The sequence below is a fragment of the Pseudophryne corroboree genome, chromosome 2 (assembly GCF_028390025.1).
Source record: "Pseudophryne corroboree isolate aPseCor3 chromosome 2, aPseCor3.hap2, whole genome shotgun sequence".
NCBI classification, from domain to species: domain Eukaryota; kingdom Metazoa; phylum Chordata; class Amphibia; order Anura; family Myobatrachidae; genus Pseudophryne; species Pseudophryne corroboree.
This window is the reverse complement of record NC_086445.1, coordinates 275,985,072-276,004,804: the sequence shown is the minus strand read 5'-3', so window position 1 is coordinate 276,004,804 and position 19,733 is coordinate 275,985,072. Positions and strand designations below refer to the sequence as shown.

At 42.8% G+C, this 19,733-nt stretch overlaps 2 pseudogenes; one reads left to right on the top strand and one right to left on the bottom strand.

Moving 5' to 3' along the window:
• Window positions 1–7,364: 7,364 nt before the first annotated feature.
• On the bottom strand, window positions 7,365–7,483 carry LOC135052335 (5S ribosomal RNA; annotated as a pseudogene).
• Window positions 7,484–10,220: 2,737 nt separating this feature from the next.
• On the top strand, window positions 10,221–10,339 carry LOC135052334 (5S ribosomal RNA; annotated as a pseudogene).
• The last annotated feature ends 9,394 nt before the right edge of the window (window positions 10,340–19,733 follow it).

Below are 19,733 nucleotides of genomic sequence, written 5' to 3'. Positions count from 1 at the left end.
TTGCTACAGTCCCACTGGGGGGCAAGGAACCTCCAGAACCAAAACCCTTAGCTGCTACGTTTTCCTCAAATGAATCTGTGACTTCATCACCACTCCCAGTGGGTTCAGCCCCAGAACCGTTACCCTTTTTGGCGGACATGATATATCGTAATACAAGGTAACACAGTACAATATCAGCAGCACAATACCTGACCCAAACCCCTGCGCAGTGTAGTCAGCACAATCAGGAATTTAGGAGAGATACGGTGACTAAAATCACATAGAAAAATACACACTGAGTATGTCTTGTGAATAACCTATATTAATAATAAACCTGACGCACCTAGCCCCTCAGGTTATAGAATATAGGGATAGCAAGCTGAGTGAGAAACACAAAATGGAAGTCACACAGCAGGCAAATGCACACACATATAGTCACAGTTGTACAATGCAGAGGTTATTACCAACAATAATACTGCACTGGACTAGCTATATAGCTATATAGAAGATAGATGTAACAATGCACAGTAAAGACTGGATGTATATCACAGGGTACTTGTACTAAATAATCCTGACTAAATGCACTCTTTCTTAACTAGCACTGTCAACGGGTGGTCTTCAGTATGCCGAATGTCGGGATCCCGGCGCACAGTATACCGGCGCCGGAATCCCGACACCTGGCATACCGACAGGTATTCTCCCTCGTGGGCGTCCACGACCCCCCTGGAGGGAGAATAAAATAGCATGGCGCTCGTGGCATGCCACCGTGCCCGCAGCGTGGCGAGCACAGCGAGCCCGCAAGGGGCTCATTTGCGCTTGCCACACTGTCGGTATGCCGGCGGTCGGGCTCCCGGCGCCGGTATGCTGGTCGCTGGGAGCCCGGCCGCCGGCATACCATACTACACCCCTGTCAACAGACATGTAGAATACTTAAGTGTCCTGTAAGATGCACAGCGCTGACATGCAGGCGGCTTTACAGAGGAGGATTTGCCCAAACAGTCCCAGGAACAGTGTAGCTGAGTGTAAGGGCGCCCAAACACTGCTGGGAGTGAGGGAGAGAGCGAGATATGCAGCTCCAAGGAGGGAACATTTACTCTAAATGGCGCCCTGGGGCTGGGGGACGGGCTACAGGTCTAAGCCTTTCCCCCTGCTGGACTTAACCACCGGTACTGTGGGCTGCATGAGAAACGGTTTATGAGAGAAACCGACCTGTGCCCTTGCCCTGGTGGTCTAGTGGGGTCCCTGTACTGACACAGTGTCCACGCCAGCGCGCGTGGCCCACCTCCCACCGGCTGCGCCGGATCACTATAAAGCGCGGGTCCCGCAAGCGGGACCCACTTACCACCTTCCGAAATGCGGTCACGCGACCCCGGAGAGCCCCAGCCATGTGTGTCTGACCAAGAAGAAAACCGGAGCCTCCTGCTGTGTGTACCCGGCAACCAGGGCGCGGGAGTCTACAGCGCCGCTGTGGGAGAGATGGAGCCGCAGCAGAGAATGTCCCTGACATCTAACCTCCGCTGTAGCCCTTGTAGACTTCACATTTTTCTTCAAAAAAAGCTCTTTTTCTTAGACTGCCTGGAGCAGCCTCCTGTTGACATGCCTGCTACTGCAAGCACTAACTACAAAACTGAGCTCCTGTGCAGGGAGGTGGGGTTATAGAGGAGGCGGCGCTGTGCATTCTGGGAACAGTCAAAGCTTTTGAGCCTGTTGGTACCTTGAATCAAGATCCTACTCTACACCCCAATGTCTATCCTTGTGGAGCCCAGTGTACCCTGCAGCAGAAATCAGCCATGACCGTGATTTTCATTAATAAATCTATCTAAAGCAAATATCTAGCATTCTTAAGCTGATAATTAGCTGTTTCTTGCCAGGTCTTCAGAATTTTCTATACATTTAATTATATAAAACCTACATTTCTTTAAAAGAAGCTGAACGTATAAAAGAAAGCCCATGATCTAATTAACTTTACATTCAATAATTTCAGATTGTGCTGGTTACTGCAGATTCGTCTTCAGTAGAAGCATAGAACGGGTGTGGTATGCATCACTGGCAGTCAGGAGACCGCCGGTCAGCATACTGATGCCAGGATCCTAGCAGCAGAATCCCGGCTGGGGAAGGCCAATGCAGCAAGCCGCTTGCTCCGACCATCGGGATTGTGAGGGGGTGGGATGTAGGGGGAGGTTATGTGACTGTCAGTCTCCTGACCGCCGGTCACATGACTACATCACCATAGAACATCTGAACAGTAGCATACGACCCTTTTAAAAATGATTCGAATTGAAATTAAAGAAAATATATTTAATTTACTTGGGACGTAGGTATATTTAAAAAAAACTTTGCAAGGACTTTTGACAACTTATTACTGCCTGTATGACCGAGATTAGAACGTTGGTCTCTAGGCCCTATCATGCAAGACAGATATGGAAACATATGAGCACTTCATTTAAATTGTATAAGTACTGACAAAAAGGTAATTGTCCACACTTAAGGGTCAGTGACAATGCTGGGATGTATGCTTTAGGGCTTTTGTATTAATGCTTTAGTAAATACTGCAAGCTCCATTGTTAATCATTACATTTTGTCAAGGGCAAATGTAGGTGTCGGGGTGCACCAAGTCAAACAGTAATGCTCTGTCCAACCAATATACTATTTAAATGTTTGGCTATACACTCTCATTAGGCAATTGACAGTTTATAATAATAATAATAATAATAATAAAACAATCCGTTATATTTTTAATTATAATTATTTATTTATATAGCGCAGAAAATTCTGTTGCGCTTTACAATTGGAAACAACAGTGATAACACAAAACTGGTTAATAACAGAGGTAGCAAGGCCCTGCTCACAAGCTTATAAATTATACTGAAATAGGCATTGATACACAAGGAGAGCTGTTACCTATTTCATAATGGTCCAACAGATTGCAAAGGTTCTTGGTGGGCTGTATAATATGGTCACACAGCAATGTTGGCGAGGGGTCAGAAGGATCAGAAAGTAAAGAAAAAGAAAATATGTGAGTATATGTGTGGACTGTACAGTGGGGATGTAGTTGGATAGGAAAGTTTATGAAGGTTATATGGGCAGTTCTGGAATTTGATAAACTCGCCTAAGTGGTGAGTTTTCAGGGAACACTTGAAGGTTTGGAGACTAGAGTCTTATTGTGCATGGTAAAGCATTCCAAAGAGAAATCCTGAAATTGTGGATATGAGCAAATAATGAGTGTGAATACCAACCATATTCATACTCATTATTTGCTCCCATCCCATCCAATACAGGTAACAACTTGAAGGACTGACAGAGCGCATCCATCCAAACAATGAACGTTTAGTGAACAAGATTACCCTTGCAGGGCAATTCAAAATGGATGCCAGAGGATACATGTTCAAATCTACCTATCCTCCCCAGATTTGTCACCATCTGTATTGATCCGCATTACTGAATGTCTTTCCGCCATTTCATCTTGGATGTCATCTCACCACCTCAAACTTAATATTTCCAAAACAGAATTAATAATATTTCTATCAGCCAATAGTAGTTACCAACCGGATATCTCTATCACTGTTGATAACTCAACAATAAACCTTACACCAAAAGCTTGCTGCCTAGGTATCATCCTTGACTCTGTACTGTACTTTGAAAGTCATTCAGATCTGATCGTAGATGTGCTACATGTAGCACATTTACGACCAGTTACTCAAACATGCGGGGGGATGCCCCGCATGTCAGGCCCTCGCCCCACTCCCCCCCGCACAGGTGCAAAATCATTGCACAGTGGCGATGCTTTTGCACCTGCCGAGTAGCTCCCTACCTGCACAGCCTAGCTGTTCTGGCAGGTGGCTAACCACTGCATTCTGGGTCACAGCGGCTACGTGTGACATCACGCAGCCACCATGGCCTGCCCCTGCAACGGTCTGAACATGCCTGCATTTTCCAGACCACACCCCACCAATGGTGTTCTAATGCCGCTGGCACGCCCCCTCCCACCCCGCGACCACCTCTGCCTGTCAATTAGGCAGAGGCGATCGCAGCCCTGAGATGCTTTCGCATCTCACTGGGCTTCACGGGGTGCACACGCGCAGTGTGCCCGATGCGCATGTGCACTCCACAAGGGGCTTCAGACTGCAATCACTGCCGCTGCAGCGATCCAGTCTGAATGACCCCCTTTATTCCCAACGTTCAATCTGTGTTAAAATCATGTTAAATACATGTAAAAAACATATCCAGACTACGACCATATCTTACAGAGCACTGGAAAAACTGTAATTCATGCACTCGTTTTCTCCTGCATTAATTACTGTAAGAGTCTCTTTTCTGGTCTTCCCCAAAAGACAAGATGGATTTTCACCACTACAATCCATTTTGAATGCAGTTGTGTGGCTAATCTTCCTCACTAAACAGTCATCATCTGCTGCCGTGATCTGTCAGGCCCTCCAATTCTTAGCTCTTTTCTACCAAATGTAATATTAAATACTTTTAATTACACAAAAGGCTATTAACTAAACTATAGCAACATGCAACTCTTTGCTTATCACAAAATATCTCCCAATCTGACCTCTCTACTCTGTACAAGATCTGCGTCTCTCATCCACACACATTACCTGCTCCCATACATACATACATACATACATACATGATTATTTGGGGTCTGCACCCAGTCTGTGGAATGCTCTTCCATACACAATAATACTTTAGTTTCCAACTCTTCAAGTGTTCCCAAAAAGCTCACATCTTCAGACAACCTTATCAAATTCCAGAACCACCCACATAACCTCCATAAGATATCCTACCCAATTGCATCCCTTCTTTACAGTCCACACATCACTTTCTCTTTCTGCACTTTCATATCCTTCTGATCGTTGGCCAATATTCCTGTGTGACTGGATCATACAGCCAACCAAGAACCCCTGCAATCTGGCTGGACCATGATGCAATAGGCAGCACCTTTTCTTGTGTATCAGTGCCTATTTTCCTTTAGATTGTTACTTCTATGGGGGGTATCCAATTACCTGCAATAGTGCCGTAGGCGTGAAAAATTGGTGTTTTAAAAAAACATTTTTATCACCATATCCAGTTAGGATAGCCGTAGACATGTATTTTCTCAACACTTATCAAGGTTCTAGGGCGCACTTATCGTGGATTATGCTTCGCATGCCTGAATCACGCGGAGCATAATCACCGATAAATGCCGGCGATAAGCTTCAGCTTATTGGGACTAATTGGATAACCCCCGGCTAACTAATTGGATATGTCTGTCTGTTATTATCCAATCTTTTTTTATTACTGTTTTTTTCTTAAAATTTTAAGTGCATCGGAATATGCTGTTGTATATGTAACTACTACTACTTCTTACTTACTTATTTGGACATCTTACAGGCATATTCTGAGCATATCCTACCTGTCCACACTCCACTCAAAACGGTGCATGGTACGGTACAGTGGAAATATTTTGTAGAAATTTCGGACTGGCAATAAAACAAGCACCCAAATGCCAGTCCTAGCAAGTGGCACCCCTAGGCACATGCCAAATCAGAAATTTACCACTGCATTTTGTGCAACTGTTTATTGTTTTATTATAAAACATTTTTTATTTTGTTACTGTTTTTAAGTCCATTTGCCATTTATCAATATTTTGAGTAGTCCTTGTCAATGTTTTTACACAGTTGTTGAAGCCTCTGAATGTTTGTCTACTCTGCAGAATTTGTTAGCTAATGAAATGCGTAAGGCTTGTTACACTACTGGGGTATCTCACAACATAGATATGATTCCGCACTGGTTCTGAGTTTTCACGAAAAATAATAGCAATAGTAGAGTACCAGAATGACGTATAATGTGTACATATAATTCGTTATTTGATGAATGAGTCTGGTGGTGCACCCAGAGTCAGAGGCGAGCTAGGAAGAAAAGGAATTACAGAAGACTCTTGTGTGGGTGCACTCTTGTTTAGATTGTTAATATGAAAATATTAAAACATAACTTTTATTATCTCATAATTGTTAGAAAAAAATCCACACTTTTATAATCCACTAGAATTGATTAGACAAACTATATTGTTACCCGTGTAGACCATCACCATCTATGCGAGGTGTCACCTCTATTTGATGGATCTATTGGGAATTTTTATCTCACAAAAAATTGGAAATGTTCTGGTTAGTGTTAGGGTCTCCTGCCCTGTGCTGCCACGTCGTCATGGCAACCGGGAGACAAGTGCTAGTGGAGTAACCTGAGCGCAGCTGATACTCCGGTTCGGGTCTTTTGCTGTGCAGTGGTTATAGGCTCTGTGCACGGCAGGGGATCCGGTGCTGGTTTTTGTGCTCACAGTCTGTGAGGTCTGAGTGGGGCGTGGACAGCACCTGCTTTATAAGGCCTCTTTTCAGGGTAAGCAGATGCTGCTGAATCTTTGTTGGTTAGTCAGTTCATGAACGTTAGCCAGTACTGTGTAGCTTTGTATTTGTTTGTTGCTTACTGCAAATAGGCCTGGGAATTTGGTATTACACTCTGCCAATCCAGACCTAGCAGTAAGACTGGAGTCAGTCGTTTAGCTTGCTGGGGTTCTGTTACTACCCTGTGAACTTAGCAAGTTTGCGGCTGTATTCTAAGACTTGCCTGTCTAATCCTGTCTCACTGTGCTAGGTGTCAGGGGTCAGTTTAGTGGCAGTAAGCTAAAACCTGTGCACTGCAAGTGAGAATTTGGATTGTGGAGATTCTCCTTGTGTCTATCATTCCATCTCTGACCAAGGAGTTTACTGCCACACCAGTTGGTAACCCTTTAGGGTTTTGCTGTTGCCCTTAGCAACAGCATTTCGGGTACTCTACGTATTAAAACACAACATTTTGCTTTTTCCATCTTAGCAGTTCTAATACAAGGGAGATACCCAGTTCCTTAGCCTCTGGGCTTCTCTGTTCACTTTGTGTGTATTTTGTTACCCTATCACCTTCTGTGTACGTTATGTCATATCCCCCAGTTTGTCTGTGAGTCCATCTGTTTTGCATAACAGTTCAAACACCAGTACATTCCTGCAGACACTGGAGTGCATAACAGTTCTGACACCAGTACTTTCCTGCTGGCACTGGTGTGCATAACAGTTAGTCTATGTTATTAGACTCAGGAGGGATGTAGACACTCAGGCTCTACACCCTGATCCTATCCCACCAGCACAAGCTCAGCTTGTATTAATAAGACCTCCAAGGGTCATTGATCTGAAGTATTATCAGGAATATAGATCTTTATTCGCATTGGCAAATGTCAGATCTGTGACATATCAAGGAAAACGGTACTTGGAGAGAGTCACAGTTTGAGTGACACAGGTCAAGAAGGTGAGCAGAAAGAGATGATTGAAGAAAATGTGGTGATCCTGCTGTTGGTTTCAAGTCGAGAGGGTCACGAGTTACAACACCGGGTATTCTCTGGGGGTCACCCTCACAGATACTAACCCAGCCCACCACCGTTTTGCTTCCAAGATCGGACGAGATCGGGCTCTGTCGGTGGGGTATGGTAGTAATTCACTGGGCCTTCTATAGCCGACTCACCAATGAGAGTGCACCTAAGGAAGATTCGGGAAAGAGAGAGAGGATAAGGGCGGATCTGCTGTCCATGTTAGGCACAGGGTAACCTGTGGATCATGGATGAGAGTCCGCAGATATATGGAGAGGAATAAAGGTATAAAGGTATAGAGAAGAGAGAAAACTTGATGTCAAGACAAAATACTGTCAAAGATTGGCAGTGATGAGTAAAGATACAAAGAAAACCAGATAGCTGAAAATATCAGGTTATATTAGGTAATCACTCTGTTGACGGAAAATGGAGATAACGAGTAATGGAAAACAGAAATTGATACACAGCCCCTAAGGGGTACTAGTCATCATACTTATTCACACCTATACTATAGAGGGCAAACACGTGAATACTATGTATACCATATCACATAGATGAAACAATATAGTGACGGTGTGATATTCCTACCTAGATTCCTAGATAACCCTGATTGGGTCTGATTAATGTCTTATATGGAGCTACAGGACTGAACCATCAAGCAAAAGTATACAGGTGTTACAAAAGATCCACACTCTCGGATGTGTATAGGGAATATCCCTGTTGACAGTATAATCGAGAGTGGGGGTAAACAGGCCCCTAGGATGCTGACTTATAAGGTGCTTAGAAGAATGTCATTATTAATTCTGTACTTATTGCTATCTAGGCAAGGTTACTGAAATAATATAGTGGTAATAAATAGTTGGGATAATATTGCTGAAACACGTAGCAATACAGTTTAAGAGAGAAAAAGAAAAACAAAAAAGGGGGGGGGGGGGGGAGGGGGAAATGGTGAGGAAAATGTATCGTAACAATCACTGCCCAAATCCCTGGGCTGCCCTGATGACAAGGTGGGGCATGTCGGATTGCTGCCTGGGTGTGTGGGAAAAAGTCAATCCCAGAAAAAAACAAAAAATATATTATATATAGAAAAGTGTACCGGTCCCTGCCCAGGTCCCTGGGTCAGTCACTAAATAACAAGATGCAAAATTCCACTACTTCAGTCTTTGGTTAAAGTTGAAGTGATTCATGCTGGGATGCTGGGATAGGTAGTGCTGAAATGCTGGAAAACGCGTTTCACCCGTCCTGCGGGCTTGTTCACTTCCAATGCTGCTGATATGATGTGGTGATAAGGGTTTAAATACCCGTCTGGGTGGCTGTTAGCCAATAGCTGGAAAAAGCTTAATTGCTAAGATCGTCCTTGGACCTCCGCTGTGCTCAGCGGAAGTGACGTTTTTTTAGGGTTGCTAGGCAACCTGTGCATTAAGTTGTGGCGAAATTAGAGCATAGGCAAGGGGAAAGAGTATAGCTGTAATTTTTCATGTACCTGTTGTTGGGGTGTCCTCGTTTGTGAGAAAGGGTTGGTATTAATAGATGGCACACTTAGCTATTGAGTGATGTCGCTATTACCTGGCCCTGTCGCGCCACGTCATATCCGATGACTACTTCCGGCGTCATGTTGCCTGGATACGGGGCGTCCTAGGCTCTTAAAGTGACGTCATTTTCATTAAGGGCTGGATTAAGGCGTCGGGGTTAGCGCGTCCCGTTGCTCGGCAACCAAGCGTATGCGGGACGTTGGGTCTGATCAGCGAGTGGGACTGTGTTAGAGCTCCCACGAGTCGATCAGTGGATTATAGTCCTGCGGGCTGTGAGGTTTTTAGTTGAAACTGGGTCTACATTAATTCTAGCCAGTGTTCGAAAAATACTTTATTATTTATTATTTATTTTTAATTCTGCATTTTTGTGTGTATATTTGGATATTGTTTATATCCTGCCCCAAGTAGAATTGGTTCTTTTTATGCAGACTGGCCATGTCTGCTGGATGAGATAGGGCAGCTGAATTATTTATCAATTGACCCAAACCGGGTGTGTGCTAATAAGCGGGAGAGAAGGAGGAAGTAACTGGGAATTTATCGATTAATACCTTGATATGTGAACCCAAATGATGAAATAAGGATGCCTATATTAGCAAAGGTTATAATGATAATACAAAATGTGAAAGAAGCCATAGTTAGTTATGGGTTATGTGGGACCAGAAAGGCTGGGGAATTAGGATAAGAATGGGGGGTCCTGTGGGTGCTAGAGTGGGAACAGAAGTGTGTGTGGGAAGATGTAGTGTTAAGGGTGATATGAGGTGTATGCCCTTTAATTAGGGCTGATTGGGCAGGTTAATAACTGGACTGGAGTGAATACGGTGATGAAGCCCACCATAAGGGTGGGAGAGGGTGTAGGCATCTTATGTGAATGACAGGTAGGAATATCACACCGTCACTATATTGTTTCATCTATGTGATAGGGTATACATAGTATTCACGTGTTTGCCCTCTATAGTATAGGTGTGAATAAGTATGATGACTAGTACCCCTTAGGGGCTGTGTATCAATTTCTGTTTTCCATTACTCGTTATCTCCATTTTCCGTCAACAGAGTGATTACCTAATATAACCTGATATTTTCAGCTATCTGGTTTTCTTTGTATCTTTACTCATCACTGCCACTCTTTGACAGTATTTTGTCTTGACATCAAGTTTTCTCTCTTCTCTATACCTTTATACCTTTATTCCTCTCCATATATCTGCGGACTCTCATCCATGATCCACAGGTTACCCTGTGCCTAACATGGACAGCAGATCCGCCCTTATCCTCTCTCTCTTTCCCGAATCTTCCTTAGGTGCACTCTCATTGGTGAGTCGGCTATAGAAGGCCCAGTGAATTACTACCATACCCCACCGACAGAGCCCGATCTCGTCCGATCTTGGAAGCAAAACGGTGGTGGGCTGGGTTAGTATCTGTGAGGGTGACCCCCAGAGAATACCCGGTGTTGTAACTCGTGACCCTCTCGACTTGAAACCAACAGCAGGATCACCACATTTTCTTCAATCATCTCTTTCTGCTCACCTTCTTGACCTGTGTCACTCAAACTTTGACTCTCTCCAAGTACCGTTTTCCTTGATATGTCACAGATCTGACATTTGCCAATGCGAATAAAGATCTATATTCCTGATAATACTTCAGATCAATGACCCTTGGAGGTCTTATTAATACAAGCTGAGCTTGTGCTGGTGGGATAGGATCAGGGTGTAGAGCCTGAGTGTCTACATCCCTCCTGAGTCTAATAACATAGACTAACCAGAACATTTCCAATTTTTTGTGAGATAAAAATTCCCAATAGATCCATCAAATAGAGGTGACACCTCGCATAGATGGTGATGGTCTACACGGGTAACAATATAGTTTGTCTAATCAATTCTAGTGGATTATAAAAGTGTGGATTTTTTTCTAACAATTATGAGATAATAAAAGTTATGTTTTAATATTTTCATATTAACAATCTAAACAAGAGTGCACCCACACAAGAGTCTTCTGTAATTCCTTTTCTACACTACTGGGGTGCCAGTGATCTTTACTGTACCCTGTAAGCCAGTGGTTTCCAAACTTTCTTGAATTACAGTGCCCTAGCATATCAGCATTTTCTTCACGGCACCCTGAGGCCAAAAGTTTCTTAGTGATAAATTTGGAGGGAAAAATGAAATGAAATAAATTGTTCCTACCTGTCTTCCTTAGGATCAGTTATGTGATGGAGTACAGTTGTGCTTCTGTTTGTCTACATGTTTTATGATTTGCAGCCACTAGCACTGCTTTTGCCTATCACGGTAACCATAAATAATATGATTTGGTCCTGGTCCACTCATCGGGGGGAATGTAATAGGGTGTGAGAATCAGAAGAGTTCTCCTGTTTTTTGTTTTTTTCTTTAAATGTCAATCATTTGCTCACAGGAATATAAACTAGTCCTCTTCGCAGATGATCTCTTAGCTGTCGTTACAAACCCAATGATTTCCCTTTCGAGCCTTATGCAGGAATTTCACTGTTTTAATAATCTCTCCAACTTTAAGATCACCTATCCCAAATTAGTTGCCCTTATGTCACTGCCTCGCGTGAGATAGCTACAACCCTTGCTAACTCCTTTCCTTTTAAATGGAACTCGTATTTACAGTACTTAGGTATACAGAGCCCAAATAAGCTTGGCAAACTGTTCTCACTAAACTTTGCGCCTATGCTAACTAAGATACGTTCAGATCTGTTACAAAAAATCTCGTGACTAGGCCATATAAATGTAATAAAAATGTATATCCTCCCTAGACTTTATTTATTTCAGACTATTTCAATAAATTTACCTCCACGTTTCCTTTCTGCACTATATAAAACGTTATGTGATTTTGTTTGGGGAGAGAGGAAACCGAGATTTAGGCACCAAATACTTTTTTGACATAAATCTCAAGGTGGTAGACAACTACCTCTGGTTTTAGCCTATTATCTGCCTGTCTCGCTGAGCAGAATTTTAGAGTGGACAAAAGACTCGGTTAATAAACAGTGGGTGTAAATAGTGTCACTCTCCACTAAATAACACCTCAATTTTTTTGCAATGGTGTTCAAAGATGGGACGAATTGATCACCCGACAGTGGGTCCCACTGTCGCAATGTGGAAAAGGTTGAGGGAAAAACTGGACCTCTCAACAGTAGTGTCTCCACTGACTTCCATAGTGCACAATTCTCTGTTCATACCAGGCACTTCAGGTAGAAGTGCATTTTGGATGCCAGCGGGAGTTATCAGAATATGTCATTTGCATTCAACTGGCTCATACAAATCCTTTGAGACTAATCTAAGGCAGATCATTGGTTCTATCTACAGGCTCATCATTTTATGTTATCTTTGGGTAACAAGGGACAGGGGTCTGATTAAATTTGAAGAATTGTGTGCTCTATAACATACCCCCACACATACTATATCCACCATATACCAAATTCTCTTAATGTCTCTTTTGCCCTCTAGCCCATCCTATCAAGAGTCCTGGGATTAGAGACTTTACTCTTAAAGTAATCCAGATAAATTGGGACAAGATATATCAGATAAGCAGTGCCTGTTTGTCTAGTTTGGACGTGGTGGAGACCTAGTTTTACTATCGAGATGGTATAGTTGCCCAAGTATTGTATAAATATTGTCCTGGTGTGTCTCCTCTCTGCTGGAGATGTGGTTGGGCGCAGGGTTTATTAATGCATATTTGGTGGGATTGTTATTTGATATCAGATGGCTAGCTGCAAAGATACTGTGTTTTCCTGTTCCAATGGGGTCCGACTTTTGGTTATTGTCCCACTCAGGTATACCTATATCTAAATACAAAAAATCATTAATCATTACTGAATAATGCTGCAACAGCGATAATGCCGGTTCGCTGGCGTTCGACCTTACCACCTACCATGTGGGACTGGTGCCAACGTATGGACTTCTATATGGTTATGTACGAAATCTATTACTCCACCCTTGAGTAACATAGTATATTTTTGACTATTTGGTTTGGGTGGTTGGAGTTCAAATCGTACTCTTCATATATGGCCTATATGTACGAACAGACCCACACTCATTGACTATTGGTTGACATGATTGATTGATTGATTGATTGATTGATATGATTGAAAAGGTCATGGATTTAGCTCTAGATGATATGCTCAATTTTAACATCTACTTTTTTCGTTCAATCAGGCTGTTCAAAACAGAGGCTTTGAAAATATCAGAGATCGTTGTCCTATGGCGAGTGATTTCTATTCTCTCCCCTCTCCTTCTGATCCCCTTTTCTCTTTTTCCTTTCCTTTTTTTCTGCTTAAGTTTAACCCTTTCTACTAGATTTCTATTTGATTGATGCTTTTTGATTAAAAAAATTTTGTATGGCACTATTTAGTTTAGAATACTGACCAAGAATTATAGCATCATTCATATTTGTTTTGATGTTTTACTATGTACCACTGTTTTTATACGATATGTTTATTGATTTTATGTTATGGAAAAGGTATTTGAAAATAAAGAATTTATAAAAATAAAAATCAATCATTTACATGGCAAAACCAGGTTGATTTTCCAATGTAAATGATTGGCACTTTTAAAAAACAGGAGAACTTTCCCAATAGCTTTCACTTTCTGATTCTCACACCTTACATTCCTCCCATTAAGCTAGAATTAAAGTTATAGGACATTAACTGCTACTAATTCTCTCCTGTTTTGGTAATCCAGATTACTGGTTTTGATAGAGTCTTCAAGAGTCATTGTAGTCGCAGGACTTCTTCCAGTTAATTATCGCTAACCTTTTTCCTTGCGCCCTATTCTGAACCTTTTCCCTTGCGCCCCATAGAGTTATTACGGGTATACAGTACTTTGGTTACATTCATAATAGTATAGGCTCAAAACAAAGGTTGAACTCGATGGACAACTTGTCTTTTTTCAACCTCACTAACTATGCACAGAATGTGATAATATATTGTGCTAGTTATTATTAACTACTTAAGATGAAATGTTTGTTCCTCAAGGGGTGTGCTTATTCCTCTATTGCTATTCATTAGTGTCCATAGACATCTGCATATCATGGGAATTGTTGAATTTTTCATTATATAATACATTCTCGAAAACTAAGTTGAGACTGTTATGATATAGGTCTCTTTCCATTTCCCCTGTATTGATTTTGTTCAGAGTGATGCTGGTTATTTTTGTATGTCATTATGCCATATTGATTATATATTTACTGGTTTATATTTTTTTTATATTTACATGTTATTTTAGGTTGGCTATAACAAATAGTCTTTTATACACAATAATTCATTAATTTGTATTTCTTTCCATTTAAGTTTTAGTATTTTTATTGTGTACTGGCTGACCTCCAGCATGTTGTTCAGTCTCTTTTATCTTTGTAGTGTTGAGGTTTGCAGCCTACTTTGACAGCTGTTGAGGAGCAACTAGTTTGCAAAGCTCCAAGTAAGGATTATTTTATTTTCCTTCTTCTGAATGTTTGTGCCTGCTCAGCTTGAAATGCATCTTTACAACTTTAGTAATAATATCCAGTGAAAAATGTATCTTCTGCCAACTCTCATTTTCTGTTCTTATGCTGTAGCTGTGATATTCCAGATGCAGCAAAAGCTAACGTAAATTATGCTGAATTCGCCATTTTCTCATATCTATAAGGAATGCTTTGAAGGCTAAAATGCAACCAGTCTGGACAAACTCTGAGAGGGGTATGGTATATTTTGTTGACAGTCATCATTTCGGCATGAGAATGTCTATATGGGTGTAATGTTGCTATGCTTGGCATGTTGACTTTGACCACGTTGACATTCATCATAACAATGCTAATTAAATATATATATTGGTAGATGCTCAATTAGCTTAATGATATCATTCAGGTGCTCGAAAGGGAGGGGTATTTCTGAGCAAGAAAAAAAGGCATTTGTTTCCCCCAGCACCCTGAATGATAACCGTAACCAGATATAAATTCCACATAATAATAGAATTCAGAGATCTTCGTTACATGTAATGAAGATCTCTGAATTCTATTATCATGTGGAATTTATATCTGGTTACGGTTATCAATGCTAATTAAATGTTGACATGATTAGAATGTTGACAGTGCCCTAGGTGGCCTAGGTTTGAATTATCTGGTATGTTGGGTCCGGCGGATCTACCAGTGACTACCAGGCCCAGTAGTGGCAGACTTCCGACGGATCCTGCAGCACTTCTGGCTGCAAATATCGTTAGTCCTAATCCCTAACCTCTAGCCCAAACCTCCACTCCCATAGTCATCCCTAACCCTCTCATAGCCTAACCCTAAAGGGGGGTACTCACGTAGCGATATTCTAAGCAATCTGACTAGAATGCTTAGAATATCAGCCTGATCGCTCCGTGCAGTGCCATAACTAGGCATTTTAGCGCTGTGTGCCAGAAACGACATTGGCGTCCCCCCCCCCCCATGTAAGATAGGGGCAGTGCGCACCGTAGGCGTGCAAAAAATATATAGGGGCATGTCTTTATGAGGAAGGGGCGTGGCCACAAAATAATAGCAATTCATACTACGGTGCACATTAGTCTCCATTATTCAAATTACGCTGCACAGTAGCGCCACTACACCAGGTAGAGACCCTTTTATACATTACGGCAGACAGCGGCCCCCTTTTTGCACATTACGGCAGACAGCGTCCCCCTTTTTACACATTACGGCAGATGGTGTCCCCCTTTATACACATTGCAGCAGCCGGCGTCCCCCTTTTTACACATTGCGGCAGCCAGTCCCCCTTTTTACACATTGCGGCAGCCAGTCCCCCTTTTTACACATTGCGGCAGCCAGGCCCCCTTTTTACACATTGCGGCAGCCAGGCCCCCTTTTTACATATTACGGCAGATGGTGTACCCCTTTTTACACATTGCGGCAGCCGGTCCTCCTTTTTACACATTACGGCAGCCAGTCCCCCTTTTTACACATTGCGGCAGCCAGTCCCCATTTTTACACATTGCGGCAGCCAGTCCCCATTTTTACACATTGCGGCAGCCAGTCCCCTTTTTACACATTGCGGCAGCCAGTCCCCCTTTTTACACATTGCGGCAGCCAGTCCCCCTTTTTACACATTGCGGCAGCCAGGCCCCCTTTTTACACATTATGGCAGACGGGAGAGAGAGTGAGAGACTTACCATCTCCCCGCTGACAGGCTCCTCGTGCAGCTTCCTCGGTGCAGGCAGGTGAGAAGGAGGAGGAGGGAGGGGGACTGGAGCCGCAGCAGCGCTATGTAATTGGTAGTAAGCGCCGCTGCAGCAGTCCCCTCTTCTTCCATATTGGCTGCTGTGGATGCTGGGATGGAGGAACCACATCCCAGCATCCACAGCAGCGCCAGGCAGCCAATACGGAAGGAGAGGGGGCTGCTTCAGCGGCGCTTACTACCAATGAAATAGCGCTGCTGCGGCTCCAGTTCCCCTCCCTCCTCCTCCTTCTCACCTGCCCGGTGCTGCTCTCTTCTCCCTCCACAGCGCGGCGGCGCACAGCACAGAACAAGCGGCATGTAATGAGTCAATTTGACTCATTACATGCCGCTGGCCGTGCGCCCTCAGGGCAACTGCGCTGTGTGCCAGGCCCACTTGGCACACACGTAGTTACGGCCCTGGCTCCGTGAGTACCCCTTACAGCGATAGCGATGCGCAGCACCGCGCATCGCTATCGCTGCTGCTAGATTGGCCTGCATGCAGGCCAATCTAGCGGGTCACTCACTTCACCCGCTGGGTGAAGTGAGCGGCCCCCCGTCTCCCCCCGCACGCTCAGCACAGATCGCGCTGTGCTGAGCGGCGGGAGAGATGTGTGCTGAGCGGTTCGCTCAGCACACATCTCTCATGCATCAGCCCGTGGGTACTGGGCTTAACTCTCCCATCCCAAAGCCTAGCCCTCCGTTGCCGGTCCGTGCATTGTGAACATGTTCATTCTTGACATTTTTTTTTTTTAACATATTTTTATCGAAGCAATATGTTATACAATCCACATTGTACAAAATAAAAAGAAAAGTGCGTACCAAATTGTCATAAAACATTAAATTTACATACATAAAGTATTGTTGTCAAGTACTTTTGTTTACTATGGAGACTAAGGGGTATATTCAATAACTGTCGGAAGCTGCCGTCTTGTCGGAAAGACGGCAGCTTCCGACAGTTTTAGGTCGGAAGGGGTTCCGACCTAGTCATTAGTGTCCTGTTTATTCCGACAAGTCGGGAAACCCGACTTGTCGGAATGCACGCTGATCGGCGGCTACAGCCGCGGATCAGCGTGCATTGTCGGAAGCGGGGCAGAACCCGACAGGTTTTAGCCCCGTTTCCGGCAATCTCAATCCGACTTTAAAAAAAGTTAGATTGAGATAAGACTAGTGGTGCTGCGGGCGGCGGGGGGAGCAGGCTGCGGGGAAACATGTCTGCGGCGGTGGGGGGAGGCGTTGCAGGGAGAGAGGTGCCTGGCATCCCCCCGCCGCAGACATGTTACACCGCTGCCAGCACTTCCTGCCGGCCGCCGATCAATGCTCCTCCGCCGCCCGCAGCACTTCTTTACCTGCTGCTGGCGGCTCCACACAGGTCCCCCGCAGCCAGCCCCTCCTGCTCACGGCCACCCTCTCTGCTCCCCTGACCGCTGCTGTCAGCACATCCGCAGGCGCTGACAGCAGCGGCCTGACAGGACGGCCAAATCCGACAGTCGGATTTGGCTGTCCATTGACTAGGGGTTGTCGGATCCATTCCGACAACTGCGTGTCGTAATGGATCCGACTCCTATTAAATATACCCCTATAGGTCCCATTCGTAATTACAAAGGACTCTTGATTCATTAAGTAGGAATACCGCAAAGTATTTCCAATCAATCAGCATATTTTTGGATACAAAGAACCTTCAACCTCCAAAAACACATAAAAATTACAAAAATACATACAATACCACAATTACATTCTTGACATTTGAACAATGTCAACATCATAGCTGTAAATGTCAATGTTGTGACTACATTTCCTCTCAGAGGAATGATATGAAAGAATGAAGATTGTGCTGTTTCCTGATTCAAAACATGTGATCAGTGCCAAACCAAAATAAACTCCATATTTTAGTTTTACATTTGAAAACAGTTATTGAAACATATTGCAATTTATTTTATTACTTGTATGTAGCAAGATTATTATTATTATTATTATTATTATTCAGACAGTACCAGTATACCCAACAGTTCTGGACAAGAAGGGAAACACCAATCTCTTTTAGGAATAATATGGAAGCATGGAGTTGAGCATGAAATCTGTTCAGATAGTTTACTACTTGCCATATCTATTTATTCATTTTCAACAATTACCTGATAGGAAATCATTCATTTTCACTTGACCTACTTTACATTCTCTATTCTTACTCACAAACTGAACCCTACATCTCCTTAGAGACTAGTGGTTCAAGTTTTCTTTTTTTTAAGCACAATACTACATTACATAGAAAACAAAGTTCACATTAGAAAACCACTACAGTTTACCTATGCTTTTTTCCTTTCAAACCAATTCACAGTCAAGCCTGATTTATTCATTCAAAAATCATGTTCAGTATCCACATATATCTACAATGTAAATGTGCAGTAGGACCTTTCGCAATGTAGTCTGTGATTTAAGAAAAGAAAAAAAAAGGGGGATTGGACTAAATAATGAAAGGTGCTACCATTCTGCGTCTTCTAGTGCTATACAAGATAATGAAGTTGTATGGGCCCATCTAATGAAGTTCACCTGGACGTGGTGGATGGGCCCACATATTTAGCTCCAAATGTATACTCCCTGTTAATTGTAAGAGGTTATCACAATTATTTTAACTATCGGTATTCTTAGTCCATAGAGTGTGCATCAGCATTGTTCTTTAGAACAATGTTGAATTTTCTCTCTCTGTTTGTGAAATGTAAAAAATGAAATAAAGTACTTAATAGCCTATTTATACAGATGGAGACTAGATTTTCCATCGCTGCTTCTTGCAGTAACAGATATTTTTCAATTTACTACAATTTAACAAGAAATGTTTGCAGGGGAAAGTGAGAAAGTGAGAAATACCCAGCTCCCCAATGATACTGACTAGCAGTGTTATGAGTACTCCTACCACCTCACTGGCCAGTTCTGGTCCCATCTATACATGTGTGGCCGGCCACCGCCAGGTCATATAGGTGCAACTAGACTGGTAGCCCTGCTCCTGAAAAATAGTTTACAAAATATAAAGGTAAAAATGTTTTAATCCAAATATTTTCATATAGTCAGTGTTGGAAGTATTTTTATTATAATAAGCGTTCTGTCCTGTGTATTGTCTCTGCTGTTACCATCCTGAAAGAGGAGAATTGCTGGGGACATAGGTTCCACCCCTGTCCTAGCTAAATATGTGACCACTTCTTCCCCAGGCTTTGCGGAGGCAACCGGCAATAGCATTTGCTGACTGTGGGGCATGGTAAAAAGAGAAAATACGGACCTATATCAGATTCAGGGCTCTTTTCCCTAATATATAACTAGGTGTCTAAAATGAGACTCGTGAATGCACTGACACAATTGCAATTTAACAATTCGACATTCAACATGAAGTACTTAAAATGTCATAGTAATGTAAAAACTTTATTTGAAATGAGGATATATAGTATGTGCTGAAGTTATTTACCATAATGATGTAACTATATGTGTTATTGCGGAATTGTGTGGCTACTAGGAGGAGAATGAGCATGCATATACTTTATGTCTTATAAATAACTTTGTAAGTATCACATCAGCACACAGAATCAGAAGTGTAAGCTTTGTTCTAGAGCATCCTTTACTTTTTTACTTCCCTGAATAAAAGATGTGTATCTGACTTGACAACCTCTTCTGAAATCAACAGAAAGTTGAA